Here is a 13,529-nt window from a genome sequence, read left to right on the forward strand (position 1 = left end):
AGTCAGAGGCTCTGTGTGTTTGACTGAGTTGGCCGTGTTCTCAGTGCTGTGTTGTCACTGTGGAGGCTATCCCAGAGCCAGACCCCTACGGAAAACTAGTGGGTCCCCAGAGAAAGAGAACCAGGCATGGCTTTCTTGACATAAGAGAAGCCATTTTTTGGCCTAAGTCATTTTGTGATCTAAGCCTGGCCACATGCTTGCCCTTGAACAGGTCTCCGTAATGAATGGTCTTAAGGGAAGTGAGGGAATACATAAACAAAGGAAAAGCAGTCAAGAAACAATAGTTCAGGGAAAAAAAACAGAGTTCTACTTCCTCCTCAAGTGATTTACATAACAATCGGATACCTATCTTTGAGTTCTGCAGGAACTAAGACCCCCCACCCAGGTGGAGAATGGAATGACCTTTTCTGATCCTCGTGACCTCAATCAACTAAAGCTTAGACTTTGGCAACCTGTGCCCCAATTCTATGCTGCATTCTCCTCTGCTCAAGCCCCTTTGTGAATTTGCATGTTCCCTTAGCTTAAAGCTTCCCCAGTTTTGCCGTTGGGGAGACACTGATTTGGGAAGGGTCCCTGGTGCTCCCCTTACTTGCTGAGAGTAGTAAGTCCTTCCATCTTCCCATCTTTGGCTTGGTTGTGTCTTTTGGCTTAACAGCCACCAAGAGGTGAACTCAATCTTCTGGGTAACATCCTGGAGACTGCGATAGTGATGGTGCCAGGGAACAAGGCTAGGGCATCAGTGGCCAGTGTTCTCCACAGAGCCAGTGGCCCAAACCTGGGAGGTGAATGAACTGGGCTCAGTGTAATTTTATGGTTCCTTCTCTTCTTTTATTTAAACATTTAATCTGGTTGGAATTTGTCCTGGTCTTTTGCTGTTGTGTGGCATGACTCCTATTTAATTATTTTTTCCACATGACTACCTAGTTTTCCCTACTCCGTTTATTGAATAGTTCATCTTCTCTCCCATCGACGGAAGGCCTTTTTGTGATATACAAAATTCCTATATTTGGGGGCCCGTTAAAAATGTTCACTTCTGTTCCATTGGTCTGTCTGAGTTGTTTTAATTATTGAAGTTTTACAATATGTTTTAATATCTGGGAGGCCTCATCACCCGTCACTGCTTTTTTTCCTCAGCATTTTCCTAGATATTCCTGTTCCTTTTTTCATATAAACATTATAATTAGCTTGTCTGGTTAAAAAAAAATAGTATTTTTTGGTATTTTTAATGGATGGCCTCAAATTTGTAAATTAAATTTTGGAGAATTGATATTTTTATTATGAGTCTTCTTATCCAAAAACTGGCATAATATTCCATTGGTAATGAAACAGGAGGGAAAGGGGCAGGGCACAACCTTGAAAAGAATGACAGAGCTGTTGAAGATACAACATAAACTGATTAGAACCAACTAGGTCCAAGATGGCGGAAGAATAGACTTCCACTAGACCTTGAGCCTTATTACATGCTCATTGTAATATCAGTTTATCAGCATGCTAAGTGACACACCCATAGGCACCATGACAGTTCCGAGGCTGACCATGAAATGCAAAAACGTGGGCGGTGGCCCAATTCCTGGAAATCTCCACCCTTTCCCCAAAATAGTTGGAATAATCCTCCCACTCGTTAGTCTATGAAATTGCCCAGCCCGTAAAAACATAACCATCCCACATTTCAGAGCCTGTTGCCTTCTGAGATGGCCCAAACCCTGTGGAGTGTGTTTCTCCCAGGGCCATTCTCACCTTTTGAGATGGACCGCATTCTGTCTACGGAATGTGTATCTCTCTAAATAAATCCACTTCTTACCTATCACTTTGTTTCTCACTGAATTCTTTCTGTGATGAGCTTCATTAAGTCCTGAGACCAGGTGTGTGATCTCAATTAAAAGACAGTGGGTTCAAGTCCCAATCTGAGTTGTGCAGTTTCAGTTTCAGCCTTCCTTTGTGTCCTTCCATTTGTTTTAAGGTCTTGCCCAACTCCATTCATTTCTAGTTGTTAGCAGGTAGTAGGATTTTTTCCTACATGTTTTTGCCTGAATTTGAAAAAAAAAAGTTGAACATGCACAGTTTTAATTAAAAGAAGAAATCATTAATCTGTAAAAAGAAAAGGAAAGGAGGGAAAAAAAAGAATACATTTTTAAAACCAAAAACCAAAGCTGGAGTCTCAGGCAGGCTAAGCTCTGGTGACTAAAAAGGCTGATGAGGTCCCCCCTCGCTCCCCTCACAGTGGGCTTGGCCCCAGAGCTATGGGGCCCTGGTGAGTGCTCAGCCTGGAAGGGAAGGGTGGCCAGAGGGTTGCAGCTTCCTCCCACTCAGCTACTTTGGAGTCTATACTTGCCTGAGGCTATTCCCAGGGCAGAGAATCCACTTCAGCCAAACTCTTAATCTAAACAGCCTCTCCTCGCGGTTGAATAAACACACTTGCTTTCTCTCTCACTTGTTGAGAACCTCCTTGCTCAGCCAGACTCCTCTCCCTTGATGGTGGGAAGGCTCAGGCAGGGGCTCACAGAAGATTTTGCCCTGGAATCCATTTTTACTATCTGTGCATCAGAGTGTGAACCAATAACTTTGCCTGCTCTGTACCAATCACAAAGAAGCTGTTTTTGCCAGCCAGCGTGTTAGGGTTGGTGATCTGCGGGAAGATGGCAGGAAGCAGGGAGAAGAAAGCTTGGGAGGTAGCCTGTCCTGGGGTTAGTCCTGCCCTCTGAGACCACACAGCAAGTCAGCGCTCACTCTACAAGACCACTGTTGCCGTGTCTTCTCTCAGTGTCTTCTCTTCTCATGGTAGAATCAGGGGAAGCTCTCTGACTGCATGTCATGTAAAGTCTCTCACTTAATGGTTTTATGAAATGGAAGTTTCTTCCCATAACTGGCTTACATACATTGTCGAGTCAGCTTTGTTTTACCTTGTACATTTTTTTTTTTTTTTTGGCTGTGCCGCGAGGCTTGTGGGAATCTTAGTTCCCCGGCCATCGAATCCATGCCCCCTGCAGTGGAAGCACAGAATCTTAACCCCCGGACCTCCAGGGAAGTCCTACCTTGTCTGTCCTTCATTACAATATTTTGATTTATGTTTATTTATAAAAATATTTATATATTAAATTTTATTTAAAGGTAGTTTGGTGATTATTCATAGCCAATGATTTTGTTGCAGGAAGGAAGACCTCTTCCAGGGCCCGAGAGTGGGCTCTTGTGTAATATTCAGAAATGAATTGTCCGAGGAGACACATGGCTGACAAAGCAAAAGACTTTACTGGGAAGGGGCGCCGGGGCGGACGGAGATCAGCAGGGTAAGGGACCGCAGGGGAACTGCTCTGCCACGTGGCTCTCAGTCTCGGGTTTTATGGTGACGAGGTTAGTTTCCGGGTTGTCTCTGGCCAATCATCTTGCTTGGTCCATATTTGGTCTGACTCAGGGTCCTTCCTGGTGGCACACGCATCTCTCAGCCAAAATGGATTCCAGCAAGAAGGATCCTGAGGGACTTCTCTGGTGGCACAGTGGTTAAGAATCAGCCTGCCAATGCAGGGGACATGGGTTCGAGCCCTGGTCTGGGAAGATCCCACGTGCTGCGGAGCAACTAAGCCCGTCCGCCACAACTACTGAGCCTGTGCTCTAGAGCCCGTGAGCCACAACTACTGAGCCCACGTGCCACAACTACTGAAGCCCGCGCACCTAGAGCCCGTGCTTGGCAACAAGAGAAGCCACCAGCCCCTGCTCACCGCAACTAGAGAAAGCCTGTGTGCAACGAAGATCCAACGCAGCCAAAAATAAAAAGATAAATAAATAAATACATTAAAAAAAAAAGGATTCTGATTCTGAGAGGTTGGTAGGACATATTATGCGCTGGTGTCTTCTGCCTCCTTTTGGACCCTCCCGAATTCTCCCGATTCCTTCACCATGTTACTTAGAGGGACCTCCCGTTGTGAGGCAAGTCAGGCAAGCGGTTATCATCATTCCTGGCCAAGATGGTGGTTTTGGTCAAAGGTTCCCTAACAACTTTGTGCTTTAAAGAAAGGTTGAAGCAGTCTTATCTGGGAAGGGTGAGGCAGGAATCGGGAGATGGAAAGGTGAGGCTCTGGGGGCCTTGGGGCTGTTTTTGGACAGCTTTTTAGAATGATGTTACTCTTACTTCCTCCCTCCCCTGTGCTCATCCCATCTCCCAGTGGGCAGCAGAATCCCAGCCCAGGCCTGGAGGACCTACCCAAGCCACAGGCTCCCTGAACCTTTCATTTGATAAACTGTTCTATGTAAAACTCTCAGACCCTCTTCTGCCCCAGTCATATTACCTCACCTTTTCCTCCTTTCTCTTTCTCTTGGGTTTGGACAAGCTTTAAGAGTAGGACTAAATAAAGCATGTGAGTTAACTAATTAGGGATCTGGTGGGGGTGGGGGGGGCGGGGTCATTGATCCACCTACACTGGTTCAGAGTCTAATCAAATAACTGTTAAAGGAAATGAGTTTACTGTGCTCTGCCCCAGGATACCAAACAAACATGCCTGTCTTTCCAGATAATCCTCAAATGAGAGAATGTTTCAGCTAGGTTGCCTATGGCCACAGGTAATAAAAGACAAAGCTCAACTCACTTCAACAATAAGGACAGCTATTGTCTTGCATACTCAAGCCCTAGTGCGGGGGCCAATGTCAGGGTGGACACCTTCCAGAGCCTCTGGCTCTGTTTCTCTGTGAGCTTCTCACTCAGCCCTCCTCTGGGTGCTAGATTCTTCTTCAGGCTGGTGCAAGATGGCAGCCCAAATTCAGCCTCGTGGTCAAATAGGAGAATTTTCACAGGAGGAACGTGAGGCTAACTTCCCAGAAGCCGTCACCTCATTGGCTTAAATTAGGTCACATGCCCTTGCTGGACCCACTCACTTCAAGGGAGATGTGAGTACCTGGAGACTCATCAGACCAGCTCCTAAAGCTAGTGATAGTTTAACTTCCCCTGAAGCTCGTGGGCTGCATGGGATGAGCATGATACTGGAATTCAGAACTCCGAACTTGGAGTTCTTTTAGGAGGGAGGGGTGGGCAACCAGAGATGGTTCTAGATCCTTCCCATTCTTGGTTACCTTCTTCTGAGTCTTTTGTTGAAATTGACCTTGAATGATGAGAACAACTTGAATACACAGAGAGGAAGGGGGAGAAGGGAACTGTTATGTGAACATAGAAGGATTTCTTAGGAAGTCAGTGGCTCTGTCCGTTGGAGGGGGTGGGCTGATCTGTGGAAATGACCCTCTGACAACTGGACAAGAATGAGTCATCTGGTTATTCCACTCTGAGAAACATAAACAACGTGACTATCCAAGACCATTAGTCTCATTTCATATTTACCCAATGGCCTCCTTAATTCAGTTTCTCAAGTAGATTTTCTTACCAAGAAGACAGTGTTCACAGCGGACAGCGTAGTTTCTCCAATCTTGTCAATTAAATGTTAAATGTCATGTTCCTCATTCTAAATTAGTAAATAGTCATTCTGGTTCCTCAAGTCATTTCTTTGGAACTTCAGTTAAATCAATTTGCTAAGGCCTGATCACCCCTGGTGAATTGAGGACATTTGAGCCTCCTGAACTGAATAACCAGACCATATGTTAAAATACCTAGAAAAGTGTAGGTGTGTTGGGCTTCCCTGATGGCATAGTGGTTGGGAGTCTGCCTGCCGATGCAGGGGACACGGGTTCGTGCCCCAGTCCGGGAGGATCCCACATGCCGTGGAGCCGCTGGGCCCGTGAGTCATGGCCGCTGAGCCCGCGCGTCCGGAGCCTGTGCTCCGCAACGGGAGAGGCCATGACAGTGGGGGGCCCATGTACCGCAAAAAAAAAAAAAAGAAAAGAAAAGTGTAGGTGTGGAATATTATCATGATCGTGATTGTGTCTGCTGGTATTAGGTTCTGGGTGATCATAAAAGAGGGACAACGAGATGAGCGGACCCATCCTAATAATAATTTCCTGTTTTTAATCTGACTACACAGACCTGGTTGGCCAAGATGGCAAACGATAAGTTTATAGGTAATAAGACTGTCCAGGAGACATTTGGACATTTTCTGTACACGTTTCAAAAGATCAGGATGGGCGCTTCGGTAACCTACAGTCCATGGAACTCTGTCCTGTGTCTTGGCCCCATAGGGATTAGCTTAGCTGCCTTGGAGGGCAACCATGGTTGTAGAAAAACTTTAGCTATTGTATACACCCTTAATTAGTAAGTCAGTGAACACTTATAAATGTTATGTGGACACCATGAGGAGGTATGAAAATAATAGCATGAATATACAACCATTCCATTGTCAGAAATACTGGGTTTGACAGAAAAAACAAACTTTCTTGAAAATAGAAATTCTATTTGCTGATATAACAGGGTTGCTGTCACTTTAGGCACAAGTAGATCCAGTTGCTCTAAGAAAGTTCTCGGGGACACTCTCTGTTTCCATCTGGCCTAGCTTACCCCTGCTTGTGCTACTTTATAGCAGGCACCATGACTGGTGGTTCCCCCGGACTCATGTCCTCCTGGCTTGGCGACTCCAGATGAAGGAGAGTCTCTCCCAGTGCTCCTAAATTCATCTCAGGGAAGCCTATGTTTGGCTCTAATTAGGTCAGATGTCCCTTTCCAAACCAACTGCTATGGCAGGAGGATAAGGTACAATGATTGGCCCATTCTGGGTCGGCTCTACCAGTCCATATGGGCTTCTGGTAGGGGACGTGTTTTGCCATTACCATTCGAGATCCTTTTGCAGCCCTGTGCGGTTGTTTGCAGGGGATATCATGCTAGGGATGTAGGAAGCCTGACAGTGTAGGAGACTGCATTCCAGATATTTACAAGCTCTGTCCTTGGCTGGGGGGAGGGGAGAACTGATTAGCATCCGGTTTCATTTCCCACTCATTGAGGAACTTGCTGGGAAGGGGCAGCTTGAGAAGAACTAATGGGACTGACCTTAGCATTTTGGTTCTGTGCTAAGGGAGATTAAAGCCCATTTGTGTAGAGTGTATGAATTATGACTCAGTACCAGCTCATGAGGTCTGCCAGCATCCTAATATGCAGGCCATCTTATCCTATTTACATTAATATATTTGGTTGCCTAATTTGCAGGTACATAAAACCTACAACCAGCTTGGCGTAGGGGATGACCCGCCATCCTGGACACCCACCTAGAAGTTAAGGTACGTGTGGCCTTTTACCCCAGCTCCAAAGAAAGGTGTCTGTTTTACATAAAAAGAGTTTAAATAATTTTATACTGGGTAATCTTTGTTGAGTTGAATAATCCTGTAACAAATATAAGTAATTTGAAAAGCTGCTTCTGGTTGGTTTCCACTAATTACATCAAAGCTGGTGACTGTAACGGGGTTCCTGTAGGTTGGCCTACGCCAGGCTCACCCCGTTTTGCCTCAGGTTGGGGCCCACATTACAACCACTTGGCCCCTTGAGGGAGTGCAGAGGAGGAGAAACGTCCCCTCAGCAGGGCTGGAGTTCATCCCCAGCACTGCTGGTGCCCACGCTCCCCTCCCAGGAGGCCCAGCTGCACAAAGGCCAGGATTGTCTCTCTGGTTTTCCTGGAGGCTGAGGGCAAAGCTCCTCCCACACCTGCTTCCAAACAACTGGCTGAGGACAGTCTGTAATTCCAACAGTTTTTTATTTCTCTGCAGTTGTTGCTCAGAAGAGTGGGAGGCATTTAGAACGCCTGCCCCGTTTGGCTTCAAGGCAGTCCTTAAAGGAGGGTGGAAGGGCTGTCATTTCAGATCTGAGACACTGAGGGCGGGGACAGAGCCACCGTCCCACAGGCAGGTCCGGGCTGCGGCTGCACTGGCTTCCTGAGCCATCCCAGGCTCGTTACCGCCCAACCACCAGGGCGGAGAAGTCCCACCTGCAGCAGACAGCCTTTGCAGAAGGATCTTAGCTGAGAGAAGTTTTTGAAAAGTAGAAAGTAGCCTCCGGGCCTTGGCTTTGGCTGCGCGCACCGCTCAGCATAGGGGCCCAGGCAGGGAGTCTCCTTGAGATTACTAGGATCACTTCTGGCGCTGGACCCCATTAGCTCGTCCTAAAGAGTGCGAATAGCAGCTGGTGAATTGCAGAGGGCCAGAGACGTTTCGGCTCCGAGGATCCCTTTTTCTGTTTTCAGTACTGTTAGGACTTCCAGAAGAGGGCAGCACACTTTAGGGCTTATTGCATCAGCTATTTTTGCTTCTCCCTTGCTAGCTTTTAGGCCTGCAGAGCATTTACCTTAATAATAGTCATAATAATCCTAATACCAGCAGTTTGCCTGTGCGAGGGGCCTGGCTCACATCCATCATCTTGTTTGAACAATCCTGGTGATCCTCTCTGAAGGGTCTCCAGGGCATCTGGAGCCAGCACTTCTGAGGCCCTTTGAGGCCCAGGAACCTGGGGGTGAGGTGGGGAGCGGGTGTGTAATTTGACGAGGGTAGAATCTTCCCTGGAACTCTCAACCCCAGCCCCCAGTGCAGGGCCTTCTGGCTGACTGATGGCAGCGTAACAGGCCAAGATGTATCTTTCTTCTTAGGCCCTGCAATCCTTCAGAGCAAGGGTTGTGCGGTTTCTGCTCCACATTTTGTTAGATGATGTATCTGCTCTGGGGGCTGGGTGCTATCAGCATGGAAGGCTGGCTGTGCAGCGCCTACTGGGACAGTGTCGGCAAGGACTCCGGGCTGGTGGGGAAGAGAAGGCGAGGGGTCAGGGCTGCCCACCCACCTGCCTACTGTCACTCTGCATTGCAGACTGGGCAACACTGGAGATGGGTGGAATACTCTTTTTTGGGGGCTGTGCCACGTGGCTTGTAGGATCTCAGTTCCCCAACCAGAGATGGAACCCAAGGCCAGGGCAGTGAAAGCCCGGAATCCTAACCACTAGGCCGCCAGGGAGCTCCCAAATTGGAATACTGTTGAGCCAGGCCTGGGCCAGGCCCTGACTCTGGGGCCACCAGGCTCTTGAAGAGAAGTCAAATAAACAAGTTCAATTAGAAGGAGTAGAGGAAATTGGTGGAGAAATTCTTTAAGTGCATTTTTAAAAAGCAGGTGAGTGTAGGTGGTTAGGCAGGCGAGTGAGCAGGAAACAGTGACATGTTCAAATAAGGTGGCACTCCCCCCAGTGACAGTTGGAATTCATGCTTAGGAATCACAAAAAGAGGCTGTCAGGCAGTGGGGACAAAGGCAAGCTTTTCCTGGGAGGGGAAGGGCAAGATTCCACGGTGGGTGGGGATGAAATACAAGTGATTCTCAAAGCCTGTGCAGAGATACCCCCGTTGTATGCATCCGGTGCAAATGAACTTGAGACCTTGTTTCCCACCTGTCCTGGACCCTGGGGAAAGTCCTAGAGGTAATCAGGAGCTTCTTTGGAGCAGAGCCTGGCTGGGAGGGGGAGTAACTTTTAAGGAGTGGGGGGGTGGGTAACCCTGTGTCTGTCCAGGGGCCAGTAGCAGCTCACGCAACCTGTTAGTGTAAACTGAGCAGTCAGCTGGGCTGAGAAGTTTGCCCACAGAATTTCTCTGCTGGGTCAGCCAGGGCCCCATCCAGGTTCTGTTCTGGTTTCCCATTTGACAGAACAGCCCCCGCAGGTGGAGAGGCAGATGACCATAGGCCTGGTTTACTAACAGTTACACCCCTGTATCTACAGCTCTGGTGCCCCCGTCATCAGCTCATCAGTTGCAGCTGAATGGCGCCAGGAGCGCTCACTTAGGAGTCCAACCACGTGGGCTGAAGCCTCAACCCCACCACTCCCGAGGCTGGTCCCTCCTCTCTGGGCCTTGGCGGTTCAGGTAGAGCTAGAGAACAGTGAGTCATCCCTCCCTCTCTCTGCAGCACCTTTAAGGGAGATGGACTAAAAATGTCTCCCTGCCCAACTCCCCTTCCCGGCATTAGAGCTTTGGGAAAGGCATAAAATACCTGAAGTTTCTTGGACAAGCTGTTATTACCTTTCCTTCATCAAGTTCAGGCCTGTAAAGCATGTGAAATTAAAGACAGCAGTGACAACGTGCACTGAGAGAGGTTTTTTGCTTTCAGGGCACCCCAACTGTCACTGGGGGGAGTGCCAGCTTATTTGAACATGTCACTGTTTCATGTGAAACAGTCACGTGATTCCACAGGTATTTATGGGGGAGGGAGTAGGCGGCTCTGGAGCTTTACTTGGTCCCAGGCAATTGTGCTGGTGCCTCACCTGTGTTCTCGTTGCATCTGGTCACCTGGACCCTTGGCATCAGGAGCCCAATTTGTTAGATGAAGAAAATGAGATTCAGGGAGATTAAATGAACTTGCTTGCTTCACCTCTGGTCCTCTTTTCTGCTGCTTTTGTTGCAAAGAGGCAGATAGAAATGAATCAATGCTAAATTAAGGCCATCTGCCCATGGCAACCCTGTAGACTCCTTGACCCCTGCAATTCTGACCTGAAGCTGCGGCACGTGCGAAGAATCACAACAACAGGCTGTAAATAATGTAAGAGGATTGCACCCTGTACTCAAGTCTCCTGAAGGGCGTTGAGGAGAGGCCAATTTGTAATTCCCAGCTGTACCTCTAGTGACTCCTTTCTTGGTTCCCTAATTCCATCCCAGGTTCTCCTGGGCTCCACCTTGAACACCCGCTCCCGGCCCTCGACTCTCACCCAGCCCAGCTGGCTTTTTCTCCCCTCTTCTCTTCTCTGTTTTGTACTCTTCTTATCACTTAGACTTTTAAATTTTATACTCGCTGAAAGAGGTCTTTCAGATTTAGATTTATGGCCTGTGTAACCGTGCATATATAAAAAGGAAAATATAAATGAAAAAAATGTATTAAGGTACGTTCCAGGCATTGGGACTCCCCTGGCGGTCTAGTGGTTAAGACTCTGTGCTTCCACTGCAAGGGGCACGGGTTCGATCCCTGGTTGGAGAACTGAGATCCCCATGCTTCACGGCACAGCTGAAAAATTAAAATTTGAAAAAGAAAAAAGATATGTTCCAGACAATGACAACTATGTCATCATTGCCATCTGCTGACAGCAATTGTAAGACATTCACATGTCAGAGTTACACCCCTGTGACCCACCACCTTGCTGAAGAAACACAATCATTCCCAACACTATTGGAGGCCTCTGGGCCCACCTCCGTGACCACGCCTCTGTCCTTTCCACCCCAGAGGCAGCCATTCTCCTGGATTTTGTGTTTATCATCCCCTTGTTTTCCCTCCCTACAGTTTTACCAAATATGTAACCTACACAATACATTGTTTGGTCTTGTTTTTGATGTGCTTCATAAATGGAATCATATCATATATATTCTTCTGTGACTTGCTTTTTCATTTTATTTTATTTTTAAAATATTTGTTTGTTTTGGCTGCGCCGGGTCTTAGTTGCGTCACGCGGGATCTTCCTTGTGGCATCTTTAGTTGTGGCATGCGGAGGTCTTTTAGTTGCGGCATGTTGACTTCTTAGTTGCGGCATGCAGACTCTTAGTTGCAGCATGCATGTGGGATCTAGTTCCCTGACCAGGGATTGAACCCAGGCCCCCTGCATCGGGAGCGTGGAGTCTTACCCACTGGACCACCAGGGAAGTCCCTTCATTTTATTTTAAGACAGCCATATTGAGATATAATTCACATACCATATACACAATTCACCCATTTAAAGTATACATTTTAATGGTTTTAGTATATTCACAGATATATGCATCCATCACCACAGTCAATTTTAGAGCATTTTCATCACCCCAAAAATAAACTCTAGTTATCACTCTCCTTTCTCCCCAGCCCCAGCCCCAGTCTCAGTTCTAAGCAACCACTAATCTACTTCCTGTCTCTAGGACAGAAAAAATAGGACTTGCCTATTCTGGCCTTTCATAATATGTGGTCTTTTGTGACTGGCTTCTTTCGCTTAGTGTGATGATTTCAAGATTCAGCCATATCACAGCATGTATCAGTACTTCATTCCTTTTTATCACGAAATAATATTTCATGGTATGGATATGCCACATTTTGTTTATCTATTTGTCCGTTGATGGAGACTTGCTTTTTTTTTTTAATAAATTTATTTTTTTTTACTTCTGGCTGTGTTGGGTCTTCATTGCTGCACACAGGCTTTCTCTAGTTGCGGTGAGCGGAGGCTTCTCTTCATTGCAGTGTGCGGGCTTCTCATTGTGGTGGCTTCTCTTGTTACGGAGCACGGGCTATAGGTGCGTGGGCTCAGTAGTTGTGGCGCACGGGCTTAGTTGCTCCGTGGCATGTGGGATCATCCTGGACCAAGACTCGAACCCGTGTCCCCTGCATTGGCAGGTGGATTCTTAACCACTGCGCCACCAGGGAAGGCTGACTTGCTCTTTTATTTTATTATTTATTTATTTTATAAGTTTATTTATTTTTGGCTGCGTCGTTGGGTCTTTGTTCCCGCGCACGGGCTTTCTCTAGTTGCGGCGAGCGGGGGCTACTCTTCGTTGCGGTGCGCGGGCTTCTCAACGCGGTGGCTTTTCTTTTTTGCGGAGCACAGGCTCTAGGCACGCAGGCTTCAGGAGTTGTGGCTCACGGGCTCTAGAGCGCAGGCTCAGTAGTTGTGGCACATGGGCTTAGTCGTTCCATGGCATGTGGAATCTTCCCGGACCAGGAATCGAACCCGCGTCCCCTGCGTTGGCAGGTGGACTCTTAACCACTGCGCCACCAGGGAAATCCCTGACTTGCTTTTTTAAATTGAACATTATGTGAGATTTATCCACACAGATGTGTAAAGATGTTATTAATTTCCATTGTAGTCCATATAGTCTGTGCATAAGATGAACACCGAAGCTGTTTCTAGTGTTTTGCTGTTATAGATTATTTTGCTAGAAAGATTCCTGTGGTTTCTCCTGGAACACATATGTGAAGGTTTCTCTAGGGTATAACCCTAGGAGTGGAATTGCTGGCTGATAGAACCTTCTATGATGATGGAAATGTTCAATTCTGTGTTCTGCACTGTCCAGCTCAGTGACTAGTAGCCACATGTGGCTCCTTGAACACTTGAAATGTGGCTCATGTAGCTGAGGGGTTGAATTTTAAACTTTTTAAACTCATTTAAATTTAAGTAGCCATTTATGGCTCGTGACTGCTGTATTGGAGGAGCAGCTGTCTAGATAGACTTTCTTATTCTATTGCCAGCAAAGGCTGCTGGTCTTTCCTTCCTACCCTGAATATACTGAGGGAATGAACATGAGTTTTGTTCTTGCTAATCTGTGGACTGGACTGAATATCTAGGTTCAGGGACATTCAAGGGGAAGGAAAGGAGGAGGAGGGAGAGGAGGGGTCATGGTGGCAGTCCCTAACCTTCAGACTGTGACTTCAGCCCTAGCCCTGGGGAGCCAAAGCCAGAAAGCAGTTGAGGCCGGGGACACTCACGTGGTTCTGCCGAGCGGGGGTGTGAGGTGGGCTCCGCTTCACTGGACATTGGGGTCTCAGACGTGGCTGACATCACAGAATCCACTCCAAGGTCATACTAGGCTGGAGCATGGGATTTCAAACAGAAGACAGCATCCCACTCTGAGACTGCAGGCTTCTCTTGTTATTTAGTTAAGCTGGGATGACAGAGCTGGAAAGTGTTCTTTAGGGACAAA

This window comes from Leucopleurus acutus, assembly GCF_964270905.1.
Source record: "Leucopleurus acutus genome assembly, chromosome: 2".
Classification (NCBI taxonomy): Eukaryota; Metazoa; Chordata; class Mammalia; order Artiodactyla; family Delphinidae; genus Leucopleurus; species Leucopleurus acutus.